General features: G+C 40.4%; 1 protein-coding gene across 3 annotated transcripts in view; it reads left to right on the top strand.

The window, feature by feature from the left end:
• The window catches only part of tenm2 (teneurin transmembrane protein 2), a 384,812-nt gene that overhangs the window by 225,757 nt on the left and 132,133 nt on the right, over positions 1-26,922 (top strand). The window lies entirely within an intron of this gene.

The following is a 26,922-nucleotide window of genomic DNA, read 5'->3' on the forward strand; positions in this document are numbered from 1 at the left end:
CTGGCTGTGTGGCTGGGGGTTTTAATTAAAGTGCCACTGCTGGTGAGGGCATATCACGTCTCATCTAATCAGTGCTGCAGCCTCTCAATGTCACCCAGGTCCCACTCAAACGCACACACATGTGCACACAGAGCTTAACACTTTGCTTATGTATATGCATATACGAGTGTGTGCATGTCTGTTTCACTATGACCCCTGAACGTTGTGGTATTTTTGTTAGTGCTTGCTTTGCATTTCTTCACATTACACATTCACAAACAGGCATTTGTTGTTGTTTTCTTTGTCATTTGCTATGCTTTCTTGAGTGTCGTCTCCACGGGCTCACTGTTTATCTGCATTTCACATCACTTGATCAAACAGGCTTAAGCAATGTCATGCCACATTAGCATTAGCATACTTACAACGACTCTTCATTTAAGAGCAGCTCTACGAAGCCGCTCCCTCTCTTTTTAAAATGTCTAATTCCTCACATAGAAACCATAAAGAGCTGCTCATCCCCTCCCAATCACGGTGCTGCGGGACAGGCGGTGCTAACCCAAACAAAGCTTAGAGCACTGGGCCTCCGTCAGCAGCTAAACAGATGATGGATGGGATGAGAAGGGAAGGGAATGGGCTCGCGCCTGTCTCTGGCGCTTTGTAATTGCTCAAGAAAAAGGATGCTCAGCAGCCCGTACTGTTGGCCTAATGGGATTATTCCCCAGCTGGCCTGCTGTGGAGAGAGAGTGAGAGAAAGAGGGAAAGAGAAAGTGTAATCCAGTTCTCTATACTGTACTTCACTGAGGGACAGTCAGTCATCTCTTTGCACATCCCCACCACATGCATGGGAGAGTGTCTTGTAAGGGGGATCTTTGGTTCCTAACCCCGTGGGATGAGTGTTTTGAGTGTTTGCTTACCACAAAGGACCCTAAAGAATGTCATTAGGGAGGAGAGAGGGAGAGAGCGAGACAGAGATTTGGTGAAGAGTGAGATGAGCAGATAGAACTCTTTTTGTTAAAATTTCAAATCTCGATGAATTGTGTAGAAAGTCTTTTGTTATAACAAAGAAGAAAAAGAGCAACTAAAAGAGGGTTTTTTTCTTACTGATTCATGTCTGTGTTTTTCTCTGTTCATTCATAGAAAACTCCAGTACAGTAGTGTATCACCACACTATTCTTCTGGAAGGGTGCTTTTAAACTATTGTCAAGGGTGGCAGCTGTATCAGAACAATTTGGCAAAATCAAATGTACACTTACCCCAACATTATAAAAATGGACATACAAAGCTCTGCTTTATATAAAGTTCACAAAAAGCTTTCTTCTTGTTGGGATTACATGCAGTTTGATTCAAGAGTGTGATGGTTTAAGCTTTCAAATTTCATGATAGGAATTACATTATCCTTGCAGCTCCAACACTAAAGAAGCAACCTTCAGACACCAAACATGTCTTGGCTGATTGAGTACATTTGCGAAGGGGAAAATAGTGTAAATTAGATTATTCATTAAAGTATTTTTCACTTTACCTTAGCCAAACCAAGCATAGTGTAGTGAGTGATGCAACAGAAGATCAGCAATTTTTACACACTCTGTACTTCAGCACTCACTGGGCCCCTCTCTGTGCTCCCATTTTATAATCATACAACTTACAGTTGACCATGGCAGATCCAAGCAAGGGTGGGATCCTTTCACAGTGCCACATTTAAAGTCACTGAGCTCTTCAGTGCAATCCATTCCACTGCCAGTGATTGACTCTGCAGATTGCGCAAACATGTGCTTGACCTGTTAGCAGTGGCTGTAGCTGAAATACCTGAACGTGTGTCACAAACACACAATAAAACTCAGAGCTTTCAACCTTTTTAAGATCACATTTGTTACATTTTAAAAAAATGCAGTAACAGCACAAAGAAGGTATTGCACGAGAAGAGCAGCCACTTCTTGCTTTGGCTATGAAGGGTTAAGCGTGTAATACATACATAATTGCCTACAATGTTGCAGGGGCACAGCTGGGGCTCAGACTTCTGCAGTGCTAAAGTGCACTTTTTCTGGGTAGCTACAACACTTGAGAGTTAACTGTTACTTTTAATCAGTGGCTGAAGCAGTTTTGAGTTTCAGCCTATGGATTTGTCTCTACATGCTGGAAAGCACACATAAACACACACAGATGGAGAAAATAGCAGCCGTGGGGCAGAGAGGAAGACTCTGGGGAAAGTTTCTTGATTGCTGCCCCTGTCTTTTTGGCTTTAAATTTTAATTTTGGATTTAATATTCTCTCTCTCTCTCTCTCTCTGTCTTTCTCTCTCTCTCTCTCTCTCTCTCTCTCTCTCTCTCTCTCTCTCTCTCTCTCTCTCTATGTCTCTCTCTCTCTCTCTCTCTCTCTCTCTGTCTCTCTCTCTGTCTCTCTCTCTCTGTCTCTCTCTCTCTCTCTCTCTCTCTCTCTCTCTCTCTCTCTCTCTCTCTCTCTCTGTCTCTCTCTCTCTCTCTTGCTCTCGCTCTCTCTCACTCTTTTTCTCTCTCTCGCTCAGCTTCAGGCTGGTTGAGGGAAACCACCTGTGTCTCCTCAGTGCCGCCTCCAGATGAGCACTGATGCATCGTTCTGTGTATGCGTGTGTGCATGTGTGTCTGAAGGTCTTCCATAGCTAATTGAAACTTAATGAAGAGAGACAGCTTCTTTATGGGCCTGCAGCATAGACATGGTGAAGTCAGAGATGAGGTTGGTTATGTGCTGTTGTCAGAGGCTGGGCCACCACAGAGAACCTTTTTTAGTGTATTTCAAAAGCCTGCTTATATATATATATATATATATATATATATATATATATAAATAAACATATGGGCAGTCGTGGGCTGGAGGTTAGGGAACTGGCCCTGTGATCGGAAGGTTGCTGGTTCAATCCCCAGCGCCGACAGTCCATGACTGAGGTGTCCTTGAACAAGACAATTGCTCCCCAGGCACCATAGATAGGGCTGCCCACTGATCTGGGCAAGTGTGCTCACTGCCCCTTAGTGTGTGTGTGCTTACTAGTGTGTGTGTATGTGGTGTTTCCCTTCACGGATGGGTTAAATGTGGAGGTGAAATTTCCCCGTTTCTGGGATTATAAAGTGTCACTTAAATTTAAATACACATTTACAGAGAGAAATTAATATGGAAGTGAAGAAATGCATTAAAAATTCACATGAAACAACAAATGTGTACATAGCTAGTGTTACAAACCTCAGCCTAAAAAGAAATTGTACCACCAATATGTTTAGACTCATGACTTAATATTGAGGTTCCAGTTTAACATGCTGTGCTAGCAGGCTGGGCTAAATAGTTGTAGTCAATCAAAACTGTGATCTGTCATACACAAGCAAAATACAGTGGCCATGTCTTTTAAAATAAATAAAAGGTATTTAGATAGTTATGCCATACCTAAAAGTATATGAACTTGACTGTGTCAAAACAGGTGGCATCAATTTTAACCCATTGTAGCCAGGGCCCACTAGTAGACCTAAAGTTTCATTATTCACTTGAGTAACCTAAGAATAGCTCAACCAACTTGCATTGCAGTCCCTGTAGTTACTGAATAATAAGCCTTAGCATATAACAAGCCTGGGACTTTAAGGGGTTAAACAGTTTATTCTAAGACTGATTGTTTTTTTTTTGTTTGCTTTTTTGGATTCTATACAGGCTGTGTAGATTGATATCCTTTACTCAGGTTCTTTGCAGACTTCTGCATTTAAAATGTCTTTGTACACTTCTAAGTTCATGATCCTATCATTAACCATAAGCTCACCGACACCAATGTAAAGAAAACAGCCCCATACTTTGACTTTTCTACCTCTGAGCTTTACAGTACCCATAGTGCAGTCCAGTTGGAATTCTTCTCCCCACAAAGAGTCTACTATCAGTTGGATGTTAAAAGTGGTGTTTCTCTAAAATATAATTTTCTCAGACATTTTATGAAGAAACATAAAAATCTTTATTTTACCAATGGTTAAATAGTGAAAATATCTAAATACTTTTCTGGGGCCACTTTATATCAGTTCAAATTAATAACTCACTCTACATTTATGCATGAGTTTCATTATGTTTCATTAGGTTGAATGTTATTATGCTAGCATTCTGTAAGGCTTTTCCAACATTTCCAACAGCTACAAAACAACATATTTGTGGATGGAACATGAACATGTCTATTCACATAGTAAAACTGCATTGACAATAGCTACCTTTCCACTTTCTCATCTACATTAAAGGGGTGGTTAAACAGCAGCTAATCATAACCTGTAATGTTAGAGCACCTTTCTTTTTCAAGCAGTCTTGGATGCAGTCTTGTCCAGATCATTGTCTTTACTCTGGCAGATGCAGGGTTTATTGTTCATTAAGCATTATGGCGTCTAAGAGTGGCCCAAGCTCTCTGTGTCTGAAAGAAGCCTGAGCTATTAAAAAGAGGTACAGAGCAGGATAGGTTCTCCTCCATTAGCTTAGCATGGCTAATGATCCCGCCACATCCGTTGTTTATCTAAAACGGAGCGCTCTCAGAGGAGGCGGCGGCTATTAAAATGGCTGTGGAGATATTAAGCATGCTACTTTGGAGTCAGGGTGAGCGAGCGTGGCTCGGGGTGAGTCATGAATTCACAGAGTGAGTGTGTGTGTGTGTGTGAGTGTGGGTGGGTGGGTGTAGCAGTGGGGGTCTGCAGTGAAAGAGATGACTTTATCGCACAGCACAAAGCAAACCAGAAAGCACAAAATATCCCCCAACCTGCAGAAACTAAAGGGAATAAAAAAATAAGACAAGCATCAGCAAGTTAAGTAGAGAGAGAGAGAAGGAGGGACTGATAATGCTATAGAGAGAGAGAGAGAGAGAGAGAGAGAGAGAGAGCAAGCGAGCGAGAGAGAGAAAGGCTGATACTGCTAGAGAGAGAGAGGTAGATGTGCTGTGCTATAGGAATAGAGAGAATCACTCTGCTGAGAGAGACAGAACCTGAGGTGCTTCATCTTCACACTATTCACTCACTGTCCAGACTGAAATGTACCGTATAGGTTGTGTATGTGAGCTTATGTTTAGTATATTTCTGTGGCCACTTTACACATAGATAAGTTTACTTTTTAAACTTTAAACTTTTAGAGTCCACATGACTGGAAAAGAAAGAGAGAATGGCCGTCTCTCTCATGATGTAGGTGTCTTTGTGTGCCTGTGTGTGCTTCCTGTGCATATATTGTGGTACATCACAGTAGGGTACATAGAAAAATGGAGAGAACAAAGGATAGAATGAGAAAATGACAAGAAAAGGAAATCAGGAGAAGAGGATAGAAGAGACAAAAAGAAGAGAGAAATAAAAATGTTTAGAAAACAGGAGAACTAACCAAGAAGAGATAAAATGAGGAAAAAATCAATTGAAGAGAGCTGATCAAGAGAAGAAATCAAGAGAAGAGAACCAAACAATAGAAGAGGAAAAATAGGAAATCAAGAGAAGAAAACAAAACAAGAAGAAAATAAATCAAGAGAACAAAAGAAGAGAAGAGAACAAAACAAAAAAGAGGGAAGAAGAAAAAGGACACCAAAAGTGTCAGACGTTTTCAGAATAACTACACAGATTACACGTGCCTGTCCTGTTCAGTAGGGCATTTTACAGGCAGCATCATAATCCGTTAATACTCAGTCTAATAGCTCAATCAGAGTAGATGTACACAATTTATTTGGAACAGTCTAGTCCAGTTGAGGCCGTTCAGAATACAGTTTTTATCCGATTGAAGGAGGTGGGTAATCCTGTAAATAATCCGTTAAATAGAATAGTAATAACCGTGTAAATGCCTGAATCTGATTGCCTTCCCAATCAGAAAATTTAAGTATGTTCTGCGCTTGTGAGTTTACGTCATATCAAAGGTTTATAACATTTAACATGGCGGGAGCAGAAACTGCTCTGCAGAGGAGACAAAAGACGGCAGTAGGACAGGCATCCAGCTTAGGTGTCTCAGAACGTGATATCGTCCTCTCACCCTCCTTTAATAGGTACATGTGAAATAAGTCTGTCATAATTTTTCCAGTAATTAAAAACACATGCGTGCCAGCTGGAATCCTTAGAAAACTCACTGCTGCTCATTTCACTCTGACTGGACTCGCGCAATGCTTGTTATATTCTCTTGATTTATTTTCTTCTCTTCTTGTGTGTAGATGTAATGTTATCTACACTAAGCATTACTCTACCCATGTACATAATTTTGGATGTTTTGTGCTGTGTGGTGCTTTCATTGTGGTAAAGCTAAACATCTTTGTATTTCTTCATGTGGCCTTATAGTCTTCAGTGTGGCCAGAGTAAGGCAGATGTGCTGTTATCCATAGTGCCAGTCTTGCCCATATGTTCCAGCAGTGCTGCTGCTATTACTGCTAAGCATGTGTGTCTGTCCATCTGAAGTGCCATAAGCAGAAGCTGACAGAGATTAAGTCTGACACCTACTACCACACTGGACAGCAGCTTCAAAGAAGGGGGGCTATTAGACATTTTGGTATTTTGAGTTCATTACAAAGCCTGAGGTGACCCCCAGAAAGCACTGTGTGTATATTGATCTGTACCCCCACCTGGTAATGGGTGGTCAGTAGGAGCGGTCAGTGACCTTCAACTAACATGCCTCGTAGCACAGTAAAGAGGGTCCATGTGTGGTCTTGGCAAAAGCAGCCCCCATCTCCTCCACCTTGTTTACTTTATTAATTAGTCTTTTAATTTGCTGCGAAGCCCTGAGAGGTTAATTAACGTCAGCATCTGAACGCTTCCACTCGGCGTGTCCATGGAGACCGCAGAGCGAGGCGGCGAAACGCTTCCTGCCACCAGCCCTAGACGGCAGTGTGTGATGTGAGCGAGTGTGATAACACTGATGTGTTGGGGTGTGTGTGTGTGTGTGTGTGTGTGTGTGTGTGTGTGTGTGTGTGTGTGTGTGTTAGTCTGAGCGAGAGAGAGCGCTGTTCTGCTCTAATTAGCCACAATGTTGCTCAAAAACTCTTCGTCTACTTTAAAAAGTTAAACAAAAGTGACCCCAATAAAAGAAGAACAACAAATACATTACAGCCAAAATGTCTAGAATAACATGTCTTATTATTTTTACACACATACAGTACTTTAGTGTTTAATTATATGTAAAATGGGCTACAGATCATTCCAAAACGACTGCATAACATCTGCATCCAAATTGTTTTTTTTTTCACCTACTCATTATTTGAAACGTACAGTTGCACAGGACACATTAGCATCATAAACATTTATATTTTTTAAGTTTTATATTATTGAAAACATTGATTACAAACTTTATAGCTATTGTGTATGTGTGTGTGTGTGCACAGATGTGGGGGTGCTGAGACCCCCAAATGAAACGATTGTAAAGACTTATGTGTGCTTTTTTTAGGGTATAGTGTGTGTTTTATTTATGTTTCTACAAAATCTCCAGTAGCAAAGTTCAAAGTAATGCTGCATTTTCATTACTGTGAGCTGAATAGCTTTTCTTGGCAGTTTTGAGGCTATAACACTAAAACACATGAAGGTTTATATGTTGAGAGTGATGCAGTGCTTTAGACTATTTCTGTGCTCCAAAGTAGCCTAATTAAAAGTTTTTAAACTTAAACGATGTAACGAATGTAATAATATCTCATGTTTTTAATTAGATTTTTTTAGTTGTATAATTAGTTATATCTCCTGCTCAGTGTGCATTGGAGTGTTGAATCTCAGTGTGTAGCTTGACTATAGGCATGACACAGTCACTTGCCGTGCCTCAGATCAACAACATGATTGCTCAAAGCTCAGCTCCTTTGCATAAAGTAGGTCCAGGGTCCGGGTGTTGATCAGTGATTTGATGTGTCAGTTGTGTGTATATATTGTCATCCTCTCACCACAATCTAGGATGGAGTCTGTTATATATAAATTATCCCAACTTGGCCACAACTTAAAAGACGTCCCTGCATCTCTGTGCATGTGCTAGCAGATCTGTAGTCACACATTATGGTCAGATGGATGAGTTAGTGCCTTCTGCTGTGGCTACTTCGACTGCTCTGCCTCCAAACAGTCTCATTAAATGGATAGAGGTGGAGGGAGGGAGAGAAAGAGACAAGGAGAGGAGCCCACAGCTTGTAGAAGGATGGACCTGCACAATGCCAGCGACAGATGTGCATTTTATGAGTGCAGCGTAATGAAATGCATAACTTTGATGTCTGCCTTTTTTTTTTGAGTGATTTTTTGCATTAAAAATGTAAATTAAAAAAAGTCTCCCCCTCATCACGATGTCCAAAACAATTTTCTGCTTGGCTCGCCCTGAACAGAGAGCGATTGAGTATGCTGGGCTGGGCACTAACTGATTGTGATTGCATTTCAGTAGGATCTAGGAAGAAGGAAGTGAGAAGCAGAGAGAGAGAGAGCAGGTTCTCAAGGGAGCTCATCCACCTCTCAGCATCTCTGTGTCTCTGTGGTAATGCCTTCAATGCTGACTGTCATTAGAACCAGCATTAACAACACTAATGCTGACGAGAGAGCGAGGCTATGTCTCAGCATGGTAGAGGAAGGGCAGATTTAGACATGATGAGTGAAGAGGTAAAGCAAGCGATGCAAAATAGAGCAGTAAAGCGAGGAAGGGAGAGGACTGTGTGGCACGTGTCCAGTTCTTTTCCATCTGTTTCTGTGTAGGTCAGTAGATGCAGCTCATCATTAGCCTGGACTGAGGGGATAAGATGGCCACACTGGTGCCAACCTTAGAGTCTCTCTATAGCTCTTTATCGTTCTCTCCCTTTCCCTTCTCTCTCTCTATCTCTCTCTCTCTTTTCTTTCTCCCACCCGTTTTCTCTCACACCTCACCTCTTTCTCTCTTCTTTGCTTTTCTTTCTGTCTTATCTCTCCCATCGCTCTTTTTTCCATCTCTCTCATCACACTTTCTCTCTCTCTCTCTTTTCATTGTTTTTCTCTCTCTTGTCCCCTCTTTTTCTTTCCATCTCTCTCCTTTCCCATTCTTTCACTTTCTCTTTTTTCCATCTCTTTCTAATTTAGTCTCTCTCTGACCCTTTTTTCTTTCTCCCACCCTCTCTGTCTCTCTTTCTTTTTTCTTTTTCCCCAACCCCTCTTCTTTTTTTCTACCCTTTCTCTATTACACTCTCTATTTCTTTCACTCTCTTCTTTCCCTTTCTGTGTTGTATCTGTTATCTCTCTCTCTCTCTCTCTCTCTCTCTCTCTCTCACTCTCTCTCTCTTTCTCTCTCTCTCTCTCCATGTGTTTGTTCAGTACTTGCACACCAACATTGTGTGAGGACACAAATCTGAATCTTTTGCACCAAATCAAGTCATTTGAATCAATATTAATTGAAACAGTTGTTCTTAGTCTGATCATGTCCACAGCAGCAGATGACCACAGTAGCAGATTTTGCAGAAGTGGCCCTGTGATGCTCTGACCGCTAGCTGTCACTCTCGATTAAATTCTGTGAGAGAATCGCTCTCCACAGACGAATCTGGAGATCGGGCTATTCTTAGCTTTATTAAATATCCCAAAACCCCCAGGACATCCCAACCCCACCCCACATCCAGCCCACTACTTTTCTCTCCCAGTTCTTCAGTTCCTCTCAGCTACTTCTCTCTTCCTTCATTTCTTGCTGCCTTTTTTTACTGACTCTCTCAATTCTCCACCCTACCCATCACTATTTTTTATTTCTTCCATCTTCTCTGTTTGGCGCATACCCAGGATCTTTTCGACCTGGGAGGGGAGACATTTGTTCTCGATAGCATCTTTTTCCCAACCAGCTGCTTTAATGCAATCAGCATATTGCTGTATGGAGCTCTACAGCTGAGCCAACATGGAGGGCTATTCAAGAAGAAATTGTTTGTCTGTGAATTAGTGCTAATTAGCAGATTTTTTTTGTCGGGGGGTTCTGCAGCATCATAATTGGACATATTAGTGTGTGTGCGACTTCCAGCTGGCTGCTGGAATACTGGCATTGGGGTGGAAGAGAAGAGAAGAGCAAAAAAGGGGTACAGCTTGAAGACAGTCCAGACACAGGTCTTTATCTAAGAGAACTTTTTTTTCTGTTGATTGAGCAGGAAGGAACCTGGGGAGGGCTTTTGAGCCCAGCCGAAACGCTCACGGAGAAATTTAAGGCATGTAGAAAAAAAGTTAAAAAAAAAAAAAAAAAAAAGACATAGAGAGAGAGAGAGAAAAAGAGAGAGAGAATGGGGCATGAAAGCGAGTCTTCCGCAACATGCAGCTGGATCATCAGCAGAACCTAATGAAGGTGGAGGCCTCCCACTGGCTTTACACTGCCTGTCACACATGGGAATGCCAATTAATTCCCCCCCCACCACGAGCAGCTTCTGTAGCCACGCATGCGCACACATAAACAACGCATACACACGCTCACTCATGCATACAGAGAGAATAAGGAAATGAAGGAATTCTCAAACTCTGGAAAGATGTCAAGACCCTGACATTATATAATCATTCTCCAGAGAGGCTGATCGAAGTCGCTTTCTTCTCCTCTCTTTCTTCTTCTGCTTTCTACTTCCTCCATATTTTCCAAGCCGCTGCACTTCTTTCCCAGATATCTTGACTATTCTCTGGATGAGCTGAAGCAGTAAAAGCCTGGACGAATATAAAGGGCTATTATAGAGCATGTGCAAGGCTGAGAGATAACATTTTGACTCATAGAGAGGAAGAAAAGATCCCCTCCGTTGACTTCTTCTGGAGACCTCTGGTCAATGTGCGAAAGCTACTCATGATGAGCAGAAGTCTGTACAGACCAGAGAACAAAGAGAAGATGCTGTAGGTAGAGCTAGTTTTGAAAAAAAAAAATGCATCGGGTCGCTGGATGTGAATGTTGCTTGTTTTTCATCTTTTAAATTAAAAGGGAGAGTTATGTAAAAAAAGGACAAGAAAAATGCAGAGGGTCTCAATGTATAGTATGAACTAAAGAGTGGGAGGGAGAGAGAGGAGGGGGAGAAAGGAGGAGAGACATAGAGAGGCACTTAGAGAAGGAAAGAGTGAGTACAGAGAATCACTTAGAGGTAGAGAGACAGGCACTTAGTGAGTAGAGAGATAGAGACAGAAAGAGAGTAGAGGGACACTTGTAGAAATGGACAGAGCAAGAGAAAAAAGACAGAAATCGAGAAACCTTTACAGAAGAACGAGAGAGAGACATTTACATGAAGAGACAGAGGAGAGAACGAGACACAGAAAGAGAAGAGAAAGAAACTAGAGGCATTAACAAAGAGAGAGAGAGGAGATGGAGAGGCAATTGCATAGAAAGAGGGGAGAGATAGTGAGACAGAGAGTGTGAGAGATTCAAAGAAAGAGCAAAGAGAAAGATTTTAAGAAGGCAGACAGATGCAGAAAGAAAGAGTGAGAGAGACATTTACAGAAAGAAGGAGCGAGAGAGACGCTTTTCAGGAGTCGTTATAAACGTGATGTGACTGCCCCCTCACAACACAGATAAAAGCATCTGTCCATTTCCACAGAGAGTATGGTCTAATGGCAGCGCAGTGCACGAGCTGCACCCAAGAGAGTGAGTGTGTGTGTGTGTGTGTGTGTGTGTGAGAGAGAGAGAGAGAGAGAGAGAGAGAGAGAGAGAGAGAGAGCAATGTAGAAGAAGGAAGGATTTCCAGCTTTCTCACACTCGGATCTCATCTCTCTCTGTGAGCAGACAGAAAAAGTGGAGCGGGCCAATCATAGCACAGTGAGACGAGTGAGCGTGAATCTGTGTGTGTTACAGATGCAGATGAGACAGCGTGTGAGTGTGTGAGAGCATAGACTGATGAGACAGAGCCGGTAGCTGATGCTCTGTGCTATACATATGGATGGGTGAGATAAAGCCCACTACATCAGCATGGAGACAGGAGATGGTAAGAGATTTTTTAGTGCTGATACAACTTTAATCTGCATATTGTCTTCAGAGATCAATTGCTTGTTATTTTTTTCCAGCTGATTCTGTTTTGCTGATGTGCTCAATGAATATATTGATTGTAGTGTGCCGGGATAAGAGACATGGCAGACAGATCAAGGTGAGCGTGGTTATTGGTGTGGGATTGTGGGAAATGTAGTTCTTGATAAAGAGCAGTGTGCTCCAAGTCGTCCCTTGGCAGCTTGTGTTTAATTGGACACATATTGATAGTAAGTAGATGAGAGAGAAATGAGCAGACACAGTGTGTTGCACTGTTCTTTTGTTGTGCTTTATTCCCAAAAAATGTCTTTGCAAGTTTTAAAAAAGGCAGTATAATTAAAAGTGGCGAGTGGATACAAGATGGGTCCTTTGGAGCAATGCAGTGAAAGTTTTAAAGAAGTTTAAAGAACTTCTTTACAAGGTTCTACACCAACTTAAGGTGTTCCCTAGAACTGTACTTCCAAGCTAGTCTTTGACAATCTTTATTTTAAAGAGTGCAACAGCACTTCGTTCAGCCGTATATCATTCAGTTTAATCAGTCCATCCGAGCACTTTTCCATATTCTAATCTTTTTTTTCTATTCATGCTCAACCACATGTACTGCACATAAAACCTACTGTTCATGCTTTTATTGTGCTCCATGATATAATGGCTCATAGGTGCATTATGACTTGTATAATTACGAGATAAGCTGTGCCGTGGCGGGTCACTCTAATGAGCCTGCACCAGTCTCTCTCTCAGTCAGGTCCAATCACATGTAGTTAATCAGCAGACGGGGTTAGTTACCACTAGGTTAATGACGCACATTAATATGTTGCTAATATACCCCGGGTCATGCGGTAATTAAAAATCTCATTTTCAACTCTGTGAGCTTAGAAGGCGCAGGCTCTCTTCATCTTAACTGTATATCATTTACTGAAGGGTGAGGGGGGCTGTGGGTGTGGGGGGTTTAGAAAGTGCATTGCTTTATCTCTTATTTGTTCTGTAATCTCTGAGGTTACTGAGATGATGCATCACTGACGACCAACTACGTGTGTGTGTGTTTTTGCATGTGTTTGGTGTGTGAATGAGTACACCTTATCATGGCTGTTGCATCATGTATACAGTGTTAAACAAACACCTGTGCACAGGGAGCAGGCTCTCTCCTCAGGGTCAGCTGATGCAAAGCACTGCTGCATTTACCTCATGGCCGTGTGTGTTGGGGAGGGGGGTTTGTATGTAGGGCTGCACAGTGTTAATTGTCACTGTTAATTGTCACTAGCCTTTGCAATACTGATATTTCAGAAGGTAACAATATGCAAATGAGCCCTATTACCAATCACAATATATTTTACTGTGTGCTGTGAGCATCTTTACCAATCACGGTTCCAGATAAGGCTTTTTGTGCATGTTTTGAAGAGTCAAGGTGTTCATGTAATCAGACAAAAAGTATATAATTAAAAAGTACATGAAAGTCTGGCTTTTCTTTAACCGTGGTGTTACTGATGCACTAATGTTTTTAATGTTTTTAAAGGGCCAATGCTATGAAAGCCATAAAAGGGTTTTATGTAGTATGTAAACTATTTTCAGATATTCATTCCTCAGTTCTTATGTTCTATAAATGGAAACTAGCTTTGTTGAATTCAGCGTTGTCACAAACACCAGCACATTTGTATCTTGTTGCTGTCAAAAAAAACACAAAATAAAACCAACACACATCTCTGTTTTTACAGTTATTATTTTATATCTACATCATGTGCACAACTGTGGTTGTTTACATTGTTCAAGAATTTCATGATAATTGGACCAATAGAAATGCTCCAAAATGATCTGGAATAACATCTCTTTATTTTGGAGATTTTCTTGTGGACTGTGACATGTCCAGTTGAGCCTATGGCAGTTTAGCTTTGCCCATTCACTTTGAAGTTATAAAGAGCGTTTTAGCTCAGACTTATTATACAGGTGAATCACAAATGTAATATTTAGCAAAATCATCACTACAGTTTTGTGTATGTTAGAGTTCTTATTTGTAGTTTTCATATATAATCTATACAATATTAATGAATAGGATGCTGCAGTAAAGCTAGGTGTGGCCTCATCTTACTGCTTACATTTGGCATATTTTTAGGGTTCTAAGAAGTAAGTATAGTATAGTAAGTATAGAAATGATGGAGAGGAAAAAAATAAGTGAAAAGGGAAAAACAGACGTGTGCTTAGATGCACATATCGCGCAAAGGCAAACAAACTGAGACAGTTTGTGATTGGAGAGGCATAGCAGATTTGTCAGGCTGGTTATCTGCAGATGAGAGAGATGAGATGAGTCTTATTTCTCCTTTGATCTTCAGCGTTGGGGCTGTTAAGACAAGAAGAGGAATGTGGGATAGATGGAGGTGGAGGGATAGATGGAGAGGAAGAGAGCGAAGGGTGAGTGAGAGGGGAGAAGCAGCGAAGAGAAGGCGCTTTGGTTCTCATGCGTTCCCTTTTCCGTCAAACGATAAAAATAGAGTTATGCCAGCGAAGACATCAAAGCAGGCCGGAATGCAATTAGCAATTCATACAGCGCACACAATGCCTTCTCACCAGCAGCTGACGAGAGCGAGAGTGGAGTCAGCAGTTTTGTTAGCTGTATATGTGCATATGTGTGTGATGGCAGCATGAGTGGGAGCTCAGTCTGCGAGTGCCACTACAGCGCTGGTGGTACAGCTTAAGTGTCAACATCAGATGCTACGTTTATGTTATAGGGCTTAAATGATGTTTTGAACTACGTGTGATGCAGATCTAATTTTCAAATGAAAACACTTTCACTGTGAATTTAAACTGTGCTGATAACTGTGGTTATCCAGTGTGGGCAGGGAGTCCTATTAGGTCAAAAGTGTGTTCTCACTTTGACAGATATGGTTCACTTACAAACACTGACGTAAACCATCAAGATGAGATCTGAGCAAAATATTGGAATAAAATGTAAAACCCTCTTAAGCACTCTTTTCATCATTCTCTATGGAGAAATGCTTACCAATACCTCATGCTTTCAAACTGTGCATTTAAGTTGAGTGGTTAATGGTGTTTTACAAGCTTTCCTTACTTATTAGCTGCAGTTGTATGCAAGTTTGGGCACCACCTGATCAAGTTATATATTTTGTTGTTCTTTTTAAGTGGTAATATGTTAACACATCTTCTACAGAGAATGCACTTCTGCACCCCTTTTAATGCACAGTTGCAGTGTATCTGCTGCAAAATAATATCTGCAAAAATAAAAATAAAAACATAAAATATTGCATATCAAATAAATAAAAATGTGTCCTTAAAAAATGAAAAAAAAAAAAACTTAAGTCATAGAGGATGTGTTTGCTTATTTTCACTTAGAAAATCAACTAAACATCTAATTTGACCTGTGGCACCCATACAGCTGTGTGCTAGTATTTAAGTTCTAGAATAAAACTAAAACCTTAAGGCACCAAATATGTCTGGACTGATTAACTACACTTGAAATAAGGGGAAAATTGTTTATATTAGATCTTCCGCTGAACTATCGTTTTGTCTCAGAGCTAAAAAGAGTCCTCATGCAGCAGCAGTGGCTGTGTCTCACTGGTAAGCTGGGGTTATTCTGAGCAGTACCAACATTAATGTGAAGGGTCCAGCCTTCCATAGCCAATGACGACTCTCCTGAGGCCGTAGAGAGATCACTGCAGCCCTATGTGTCACGGCCTCCATCTCCGTGTCCGGGTCTGACCTTGAGACTCTGCTTATGTGCTGCTTCCTCGTCTCAGTGCACAGGAAGCTTCTTGTGCTCCTCCAACGAAATGTCAAGCCCATATGTCAGCAGAACAGAGGGTTTTTTTATTCCTCCGTAGGAGAATGAAGGCTGTAGCAAGTGCTATCAGAGGTGAAATAGCAGTATTACTTTTTAATGTAGACTTTAACAGCCTTTTCTTGTGCTCTGCTTTAAACAAACAAGTGTAATGTAGCAGGGAGGTGTCAGCAGAGCTGCCAAAGAGGTTTTTTAATGTTGTGGTGTTGCGCGGCTCATGTTGGGAGTTGAGTGGCATGCCCTGGTGTGTTTTAGTAGTTTTTTTCTGGAAAATCATGCCCTTGCAACAGGAGATATCACTTTTTTCTTAAACATTGACAGATGAAACAAAGCTGGTATCAGTAGCAAAAAAGAGTGCCTCAGACAAATGTGTTTTTTTTTCCCTCCTTTTTTTTTTTTTTATTGCCTGTGGTTTGCGTTTAAAGAAACAAGAAAAGGGACCATGATTTTTGCAGTTTCAGGACACAGCTGGTTGCCCCATTTAAACAAGTTTTAAATGCTTTGTTTTAAACTATTTCAGCACAATGTTTAAAAAAAAAGAGGTTGTAAACATTTTGCTAATAATATACGTGATGCAACATACCCCGGCTCCACATGAAATTTCAAGTTGCAAGCTGTTGCTGAATACGAATCTGTGTCTACAATCCGGCCGAGAGATACAGATAGAGAGAGCTTGTGGGTGAGTTAGGACATCAGTATGTAGCCTAACTTTGGCCTGCTGAGAGGATTTAATTCCTAAGTGAATGGATGTGTATCTCTTAGCTGTGAGGTGGGGTCAAGCCTTGATAGAAGCCATTTATTCTCATTCTATTCAATAAGGGGGACCGTGTGGAATCCATAACAATATCATCAATCCACAACAACAACACGGATGTAATTTATATGGTAATACAGCGTGAGGAGCGGCCTGAGTCAGGGGCCTGAGCATAATTGACAATCAGCTGTGTGTGTGTGTGTGTGTGTGTGTGTGTGTGTGTGTGTGTGTGTGTGTGTGTGTGTGTGTGTTGGAATGCTAATCTTGTCCTGAGCATGCACTTGCTCGTATGTTCATGGGCTGTACGTGCAAAGACGTCCTGACATCAGCTGTTGGAGGAGAAAACATTTTAATCACTGTACAGAGAGGCAGGGCATCCAGTGCAGGACAGTGGTGAAGAAAACTAAAAAATGAGAGATTTAAGTAGCTTTTTGCTTTTATAGTAAAATATGCCAGTGTTCAGTAAATAATTGTATTAATTATTATTAATTGTGGGGCGGCACGGTGGCGTGGTGGGTAGCGCTGTCGCCTCACAGCAAGGAGGGCCTGGGTTCGATTCCCCGGCCGGGTGACCGGGGTCCTCTCTGTGTGGAGTTTGCATGTTCTCCCCGTGTCTGCGTGGGTTTCCTCCGGGTTCTCCGGTTTCCTCCCACAGTCCAAAGACATGCAGTCAGGCCAATTGGACATGCTAAACTGCCCCTAGGTGTGAGTGTGTGAGTGACTGTCTGTGTCTGTGTGTCTGCCCTGCGATGGATTGGCGACCTGTCCAGGGTATATCCTGCCTTCCGCCCGAAGACTGCTGGGATAGGCTCCAGCTCCCCCCCGCGACCCTGACGGAGAAGCGGCTTAGAAAATGGATGGATGGATGGATTATTAATTGTGGTAAACAGCTCCTCCACTATGAAATGTGGTTGCTTACCAGTATCATGTGGTGGCCAAGCAACATAATGTGTCCTTGTGCATCTACATAGCATTTTTCTTTTTTTCTTTTTTTAATAATGTTAATGCTGAATTTAGTTGATATAAGTGGTCATACGCATGTGGAGTACTTCACAAAGCTTTTGAACGTGCCTCAGTCAATGAGAATAACCACTGAAACCCAGTGTGTTGGATTTATATAGAGCCCTTGAAACGGCATGTGGTGTTTGTTGTTTGTTTTTTTTTAACATCAGATGAGCACCAGATACTATGTGCTAAGCATCATATATTGTCAAAACAAAATACCAGGTCTCTATCTAGTGCTCACTACATTTTACTTTTCTGATAGTGTTGGGCACTCACCTGGTAGTATCTGGTGCTCATCACATAGCATCTGGTGCTAATCTGATAGCGTCTAGTATCAGTTGCTCATCACTTAGTATATTGTGCTCACTCCTTACTATCTGATGCTTACCTGATAGCGCTCACCACAGTATCTTTTGCTCACTTGATATTTACCTAAGTATTACTCCACACTTCCCTTTACAGGCTCCATAGATCTACTTGATTCAAGTGTGTTAACCATTCTACATTAATATTAGATTAGCACTGTTGACAGTGACAGGTGATAACTGTATTGTCATATTTCATTGTTATTGTTATTATTATGTTATAATGATTTCCACGTGTGAATCGAGTAAAAAATGCATTTTTTAAAATGAAGAACTAATTGTAATTAATTGCATTTGTCTTATTTGCTTGAACGTGACCCTAAAGAAAGATTCTTTTATTATTATTTTAAAAAGTATTGCATTTCCTTAAAGCTAAATGCCTGGACAGATTAAGCTAAATCAGAATTTCATTCTTGACCATGAGCATGAGAATCAACTGAACGCAGGGTGAACATTTAAAAAAGATTAAAGCAGTTTCCAGTGAGATCAACAGTGGATTTGTGTTTATACTTCTCCACAATTGTAACTCTCCTGCTCTTATACCACTGTGTTACATCTCGTGTTAGTTTTGTAAATTTGCACACTACACTAAATTTGCAACACTTATTGGTCAACAACTGTCCTTTGTTATCTGCTGAAGCCGTTCTTCGGTGCTAACTTTGATATTTAATTTGATATTACTGATATTGCAGGTATCAGCAGTGTATTTTGCTGTAAATGATACTTCAGACTCAGTGTGCTTCGGTAATAAACAAATTCACAGCACTGCAGTATTTGAATGAGAAGGCTGAAGTCAAGAAGCAGCTTCGGGCTAAAAAGACGAATCAAATGTGTTAATGACTTAAGAAATGTGTTCATATTTTAATGTGGTGTGGTATTAATAGATTTTTATTAGTTAATAATTATTCATTTAATAATGAATTGTGACATCACTAGTAGAACTATTTTATAAAACAGAATTTGACAGTTCTACAGGTTTTGGCATGGCTGAAATGCTTCATTAATTAACAAAAAGGCCTTCTTGGCAAAGCCTTGATGTGTGTTCATCTCCAGAGATCTAAAGCTATATTTGGCCACCCAGTTACAAGAACATGGAATTATATGGCCGCTTCTCCTTGACCTGAGTGCTCCTGTTGCACCAGGCTTTGCCCAGATGTAATTTTCTATAGAAGTAATAGAAAGGATCTGAAGGGTTGTGTTGGTCTTAAGGGATAGATTTGGGCTTTTCTGCCAAATCTCTGTTTATTATTGCACTGATGGTGCATTGTTGTGTCCTTCATTCAAGAGGATGTTTCAGATATCAGTTTTAATACTACTACGGCTCCAAACAAAGATAACATGTAGGTCTGTGGATAAATTGATGCATGTGCAGAAAACCATTCCTAAACCTGTCTGTTTTGAGAATGGAGTTCACCCAGATAACTGCTGTTGAGTGTCAGATGCTTGTGTGTGTTGTGATTTATCTAGCAGTGTTTTGTAGAAAAACAATGAAAGGAAGATTATAATTGGCATAAAATGCATAAAAATGTAAAAGTTTTTGTAGTGAAATGTATTCCTTACAACACAACATTGTTGTATATAATAGTAGCATGTAGCTTTTTTATGTATGAAGAAGCAATAAAACTGCAGTATGTCAAGATATGCAGCTAAGCATAAAACATGTTTTGCTAAACTTTCAGCTTTTACACTTCCGATGGGACTTATAAAGGGCTTTTCTGGCTTTTAAATGTAATTTTCCCTATAGACGTTCACTGCAGCCTCATGAGGAGACTTGCCGTTCCAGTAAATTACTAAAAATAATTGCAGTGACCAAGCACAAAGTTCAGGATTCCACATCCTGTTAAAATTCAATCATTCGCCAGCCATAGTCATGTCCTTGGTCTGTGAAACTGCAGTGCTTCACATGAGCTAATCTGATTTGTATTTTAAAGATGTTCTTAAACCGAAATTCTGAGTTGTTTTAAAAGGATTATGCTGGGGTTATTGGCTGGAGGCTCTGAATGCTGTGAGTGAGTGCAGCAAAATATCAAAGTGCCTTTTTTGGCGGGGGTGAATGTAAATCGTTTGATAAAAAGTCCCTTTTAAGTGAATAAATTGCAACTTTTGCTTAATTAAAGCAAGCAGATGATTTCTGCTCTTGCTTTGCTAATGACTACTGTGACCAACCTGATTAAAGTGAGTGTGGACGTGTGTGTGTATGTGTGTGTGTGACAGAGGGAGAGAGCAGTGTTCTGTTCCAGCATTTGCACTGGCTTAGTGTGTGAATTGGGTGTGTTTTGATAGGCCTGACTGCTTCGTATCCATAAATAGGTGTCAGCGTTGGCAGTGTGGCCCTACTAACACACTGTGGAGGCCGTGCTGAGCCATGTAGACATAAGGAGCACAAATAGATTCCTCTACTTCCCCACTGCAGCCATTATAGTCAACAGCAGTGGGTGTAAGTGGCCAGCATTTGTGGATGAGGCTAAAAAGTGAGAGCAGGAGCATTTGTAGGCCTGTTAGTGATGCAGTCACATGCAGGTGTACATACTGGAAAATAAAAACTGCTGGTGAAATTTATGTTTTGTTGACTTTATAAGTAATAATGTAAAATAATAGGTAAAAATAAAATAAAATAGGCAGAAGTGTGTTCTCTGTAGAGGATTATTTTCACTTAGAAAATCCACAAAATTTTGTTTGACCAGAGGCGCCCAAACGTTTACACATGACTGTATAGAAGAGGGATGGCTCTGGGGGTGTCTGGGGGTGCATAGTGTAATGTGTGTTGTAGGCCTAGCTAGCAACTTGTTAGCCTTACCTTTTCTAAAGTTTCTCATAAGCCTTATTTGTTGGTAAAAGTCCTTAAAAAGTACATTTTAAATGAAAAGCAAAGCTAGAAATAAGAACATGTATAAAAATATGTTTTTTTTTCACCACTTTCTGGTGGGCCAAATTAAATGTCCTTGTTGGATGGAGGTTTAGTAAACTTTAATGATTCTATGCACTAGCATGTATCATTTTACCTAAATGGTTCCTTGAAGATCTATTCACTGAAAGTTTTTTGTGGAACCAAAAGTGGTTCTTCAGCGAAGTTACTTCAAAGAACCCATTTTGGAATCTTTATTTTTAAGAGGGTAGCTGTATAGCTGCCATTTGCCGTCTGACAAAAGCCATATTTCCTCCTACTATGTTTACCCACGTTTTCACGTTCCGTATGCCTACTTATGCTCTCTCTCTCTCTCTCTCTCTCTCTGTCTCGCTATATATATATATATATCCATCCATTTTCTAAGCCACTTCTCCGTCAGGGTCGCGGGGGGATGCTGGAGCCTATCCCAGCAGTCTTCGGGCGGAAGGCAGGATACACCCTGGACAGGTCGCCAGTCCATCGCAGTGTGTATATATATATATATATATATATATATATATATATATATATAAAATATTTATTTTCCTATGTATCTCTCCTCTCTCTCCCTCTCTCCTGGCCATCTATTTGAGCCATTAGAGGTGCTCTCCTTTTCCGGTCCTTGTTTTCTCCTCTCTGATCATGCTGGTCCCCTGCTGGTGTTTGTAGTAGTAGAGCTCAAGGTGCTGGTGCAATTCCACTGGAGGAAAGAGGAGAGGATTGAGAGAGAGAGCGTGAGAGAGACAGAGTAAGGGGAAGAGATGATGAATGGCACTCATTAAGGTAGTAATTTGTCACTTTCCGTGTGACTGGGCTCCAGCTGTCTCTCCTTGTGCTTTTTTGGCCTCTTTGGCTCTTCGTCTCATCGCTGGACAGATGGGTGGAGAGAGGGAGTGCCGCGCCCCCTGCACTGGACCAGGAAGTGCCAGTGTGTGTGTCAGTGAGAAATTGCAATTAGAGACTCCTCAATAGCCTTTACGCTATGTTTCAGAGAGAGTCTGTTCAGTAGTTCCTGTGAAACGTTTTTTTTTTGACCTGATCTCTATCTACTGCGTGTCTATAATATGGTGAGTTTTTGGTAATTTAATAATAACTGATAACTTCAACACATTTCTCATACAGGAAATATTCTTGACTCCAAGCCAGTGGGCATTTGCTTCAAGATGGCAAACACTGGAGTATTTCTTTAAGCAATGAACAGTGCTGTCAAGAAGCCTGTCAGTGGACAAACCTGTGAAATCAACCTGGGGCAAAATGGAGTACATCCAAAGCAATGGATGGATGAAATCTAGTGGCTGAAGAGTGATAGAGGGCAATGTGTGGCTGGCAACTCTATTTAGCTACGAGAGGCTAGCGGTGCAGTTATTTTCCAATCAGAAGCATGAAATTCCTCAGAGCTCCATGGCGTTTGTCACAGCATCATGGCAGTGCTCTCGATGCAGCACATCTATCTGCAGAGACATCCAAGGTCGTCACCACATCACAGCCTTCTATAACAGGAACAGCCCTGTCTTGATGGAGAGACGGAAGTAGGGAAGGACAGAAGAGAAAAAAGAATCATCTAGAGGAACATGCCCCCCCTCAGCTGAGCCTTTGTTCTAATAACACAAAGCAATTTACACTGACCTTTATAGAAATGTAGCAAAAGTAAATTACAATAGTTAAAAAATGCCCCTGAGCCTAATTGCAAAGGAGATTAAGTTTCCCATAATTGCTTTTGGCCATCTAATGCAATTTTTCCTTTTTTTGTAATTAAAGTGATTTAAAAATTTAATACCCCCACCCTCAGTACACACACACGCATACACAGATCCACACTCATATTTCTGCTCACACACACGCTCTTGTCCGATTCCACAAATGCTCTCATTACAGACTCAGTGACCCATTAGAAATGGTGTTATGGTTTTGTATGATCAAACATCGTTTACACAGGATCCAACAAACCAACAAGAATCACAGATTTCACTATAAATCAGCACAGACCACAAGTGGGTGGCATGTGCACTGGAATGTATTGCTGGTTTACATCCATTACATCCATGCAATTCTTCTGCAGAGGCGTATCATTTCATTCTGTTATGTGTTGAGTGTGTTTGAGAAGTTAAACTTCAAAGAATAACAAGACTTGATGAAATTGTTATCACTATGGTAACTCATGCATGTGAAAATATTCTTCACCTCCAAGGTAATGAAAATAATTTCATCACTTTAGGTCTGTAGTGTGTGTGTGTGTGTGTGTGTGTGTGTGTGTTTTATATATATATATATATATATATATATATATATATATATATATATATATATATATAAACAAGCATGTTTGATGCTTTGCTATTTCATTTCCAATACAGCAAGAATCCTACTGGTTCAGAGTCTGTTGCTTTCCGAATCAGAACCAATGGGAGGTGGAAAAAAAAAGTCACACCATTTCCAGACCTGCAGAGCATGCTGTTATGCCAAAAGGTGTTCACCTGGCAAAAGAGCACCTCTGTCTTGCATTTCATTAGCACTAAAAAACTATCATTATAGTAACACACTAGGACACACAGGCTGGTAATTCTGAGTTTATAGTAGTGAACATATATAGTGTAAGGATTGTCACATATATGCCTGGAAGAATTAAAAATGGACTGAAATACATTAATTATAAAGCATTATTAGTTTGTTCCACAATTTTTCTACTTTTTATTATTATTATTATTATTATTATTGTTGTTATTATTATTATTATTATATTGTTGCTATTGTTGATCGATTTTGGGCACTTGATTTCTTGCCTGCCTCAAGAATGCTTTCTTTAACAGCTGTCAAAAAATAAGAAACAAAAGTTATTGTTACACGGATGACCCTTAGCGATAGAAAAAGACTAGCCACCTAAGCAAATTGTTTGAAATCATCTGTGTGGAGAATAACTCTGGTTTTGCTTGTACAACTACTGTATAACTCAATATACAGTATTAACAATAAATATAAATAAACATTAATTCAGTAAAATAAATTCTTATTTTCAAAAAGGTGTTTAATATCTTTGAGCTAGTTAGAAGAACACTGGTGTGGTTCCAGATTTCCCCTCGATTCTGCCAACACACCTGATTGAAGTTAATGAAGCACTGATTGAGGTGAATAATACAGGGCTTCCACAAGGAGAGGTTTAAAAATTATTAAGTCAAAACACCTACATAAAATCATGTATTTTTCCCATCACTCTCACTATCCATGTCTTACTCCATGGCTCTTTCTTTCTCTCTCTCTCTCTCTCTCTCTCTCTCTCTCTCTCTCTCTGTTTATCAGTCTCTCTTTCTCTCTCTCTCTCTCTTGGATATTGAATAGATGTGCTGAATTCCTTCCCAGATGCGGCAGGATCGAGTTGCTTTCATCTCAGTAATTGCATGCTGGCTGTAAACATAGACTCCTCTCCTGCTTTTCTCTCCTTTCACTATCTAGCAGGACGCAGGCCTGCATCCCTGGGGTCTGCTTAACACCACATATACATCCTTACACAGCAGGAATTCAGCATATACAATAGGAGGCATTCGTCTGAAGGCGTACGAGGTCAAAGCTTGTCTTAAAGTGAGAGGGAATAGAATGCACTCTATTTTCTCCATGTGTATGTATGTGCATACATGTGTATGGTGGAGAGGGTGTCAAACAACATGGCATGGCGTTGCTTCTGTAGGCAGATCTGCATATAGGGTAGTGGTTTAGTCAAAGGACTGATTACTGACAGTCATGCAGTGCATCTGCAGCTGACAGTGACACTCCGCTTTTGTATGCATTCAGCATAGTGAATGCTAGCTCTGTTACAGAGAACTGCAAAGAGTTCATGAGAGAGAGAGAGAGAGAGAGAGAGAGAGAGAGAGAGAGAGAGAGAGTGACCGTGTGAAGTAGTCTCAGTGTACTTCTACAGTCAAGATCTTTTGACACAAGCACTCTTTCCAAGTCGCTTGCCAGTCCCTCATTCCAAGCTTTACACTACATGAAAGCATAGTTGCTCTTAAGGGCTGAAAGATACATGAAAGTGCGATGCAGGCCATACTGTTTGTTTCTTATAAATTCTCTGGGTGTAGTGTGAGTTCACAAAAGCCACAGGGGCTTCTGAAGGGTTACAATATGGCCTCCACCCCTTAATTCCAATTATAGCGATGAAGAGCGATATATAGCTCTCTGGGGCCCTTGGCTCTATTGACAATAATCTAAAAACACTGTCGACAGCATTCTTAACCCCTTTTCAAAGTAGCCACTGAGTGCAGTTTCTGCTTGTTTTTGAGGTTAATCTATGACTTGTTTGCTTCTTTTTTAATAATAATGGAATATAATTATGTGCTGAAAATGTATGTAATATACAAAAATGGAAGTGGATTTTATCTTTATAGATAAATAAGCATATCAGCAAAAGAGTTCTTATTGTGTGTAAATGTTATTTTGTTGTTGCGTTTGTACAGTGTTTTTTGATATCAAGTAAGTTGCACTTGTGCTGTCTGTTCTCAGTGCTGTTGGTTCTCAGCGCTCTTTCACGTTGCTAGCAGCTAAACACAGAGTCAATTTTCGAGGCCATTAGGGAGCCTGCCGACAAATTTTTGGCTTCAGTTGATGTAGAACCTTTACAGCGCATGGAGGTTTCATAAACTTTAAAAAGGTTAACACATCTCACTCGTTCCATCTACTGAAAGGTACCTTACCAAAACTGGTTCTTCTGTGTTGCCCATTGTGGTTGTTCTAAGAGGCACAGAGAAAAAATAGCAGGCATAAGTGATGCCAAATGCTATTTATCTCTCACTGTCATTGTTTTTCTCAGAGTAATTAAGGAAGGTAATAACTTCCTAATTCATCAATTTTTAGGAGGACTCACTATGTGTGCTTACTTAGGGGGTGAAAAAAAGGGAGAAAAGAAATCGCTTGCAGTTTTGGCTCCAACGTCAGTGCAATTATAGAAAAACCTGAAGACGCTTGTAATAGAAATGATGACTTGCCCCTCTTGTGGCTTTCAGCCCTTGAGAAAAAGCACAGGCTTCGTGACGGCTTGCTCTTGTAGTCATACATTATGTAGGTGTGTTGCAAGGTCCTTAGGGAAATCACATGCAGGGCACCTGTATTAGACTAATATAGAGTGAGAGAGTGTTTGTGTGCGTTTGAGTGCTCCAGCAGAGAGTGGATTTGGGCAGGACAAAAAGTGCTGTGAACAGCGTTTCCATTCTCTACATATGGCTGTCCTGAACTTTCTCGTCAGCCCTGTCACTTCACACGGCCCACACGACCACCCTTTCCTCCACTTATACACTATGTAAAATGGACCAGATAGTGGAAGTTTTGACTGACTGTGATGTTTTACATTTGCTTAGTTTGAATGTGCAGTGTTTATGTGAGTGTGTATAACTCTATGGTATGTATATACTGCCCATAAAAGTGTAAGGACATTTTGGCTTCTTTTGAGATTTTTCTCGCTGTTACTTTTCAATTAAGTAAGAAATAATGATATGAAGGTGTTTTCCCCAGTTAAATTGCTATAAAATGGCCATTTGCTGATACTTTGTGTATTTATTGCAGCATTCAGTACTCATAGTATCTGTCTTAGTATGAACTGCAGCACAACTTTGACGTTTTTGCCAAAAAATATAGCAATACCTAAACAGCATTTTATTTAACTAATCATCACACTTCTATCAGTATCTACATGGAGCATTCCACAGCATTCTATCAGATATGTATACTATTTGAAAAACCTAGTTACTCTTTACATTTTTTGCACATTTCATGACATACTGATTAGCAGAATGGTTTATAATTACTTGGTATAAAATCTTGCTACATTAACTTGCATCAAAAATGTTAAAGGAGATTTCCATCATTTTGGTATAATATGGTGACATTTTGGTGAAACTTTCTATAATAAGATTTCAATAAAATGATTCAGATTGGCTTTATGTGAAATGGATCATAGTAGAGAAACTTACAAACTTCTCACAGATTCTTGTGACTGTGATTTTCATGTGAAAGATGTGGCTAAGGTGCACATAAATTTATGACTTTAACTGTATTTAATCTTGGTGATGCAAAAAAATTGTACCATCTGGGGATTGTTTTTGCCTAATAATGCTGTGGAAGTGGTTCTCTGCCATGCATGGATTTAAAATGAGAGATTTTAGGCCAACAGCTTATCTCAGACCATTCATAAAACTCAGGCAGCATATTTGTAAATATTTTGTGCAAGAACTTTCTGTGAGGATGCTTTTAGAAGCATTCAGTGCTTTGGGGGTCTACTTCCTATCAGCACCAC

This window comes from Pygocentrus nattereri, chromosome 8, assembly GCF_015220715.1.
Source record: "Pygocentrus nattereri isolate fPygNat1 chromosome 8, fPygNat1.pri, whole genome shotgun sequence".
NCBI lineage: Eukaryota > Metazoa > Chordata > Actinopteri > Characiformes > Serrasalmidae > Pygocentrus > Pygocentrus nattereri.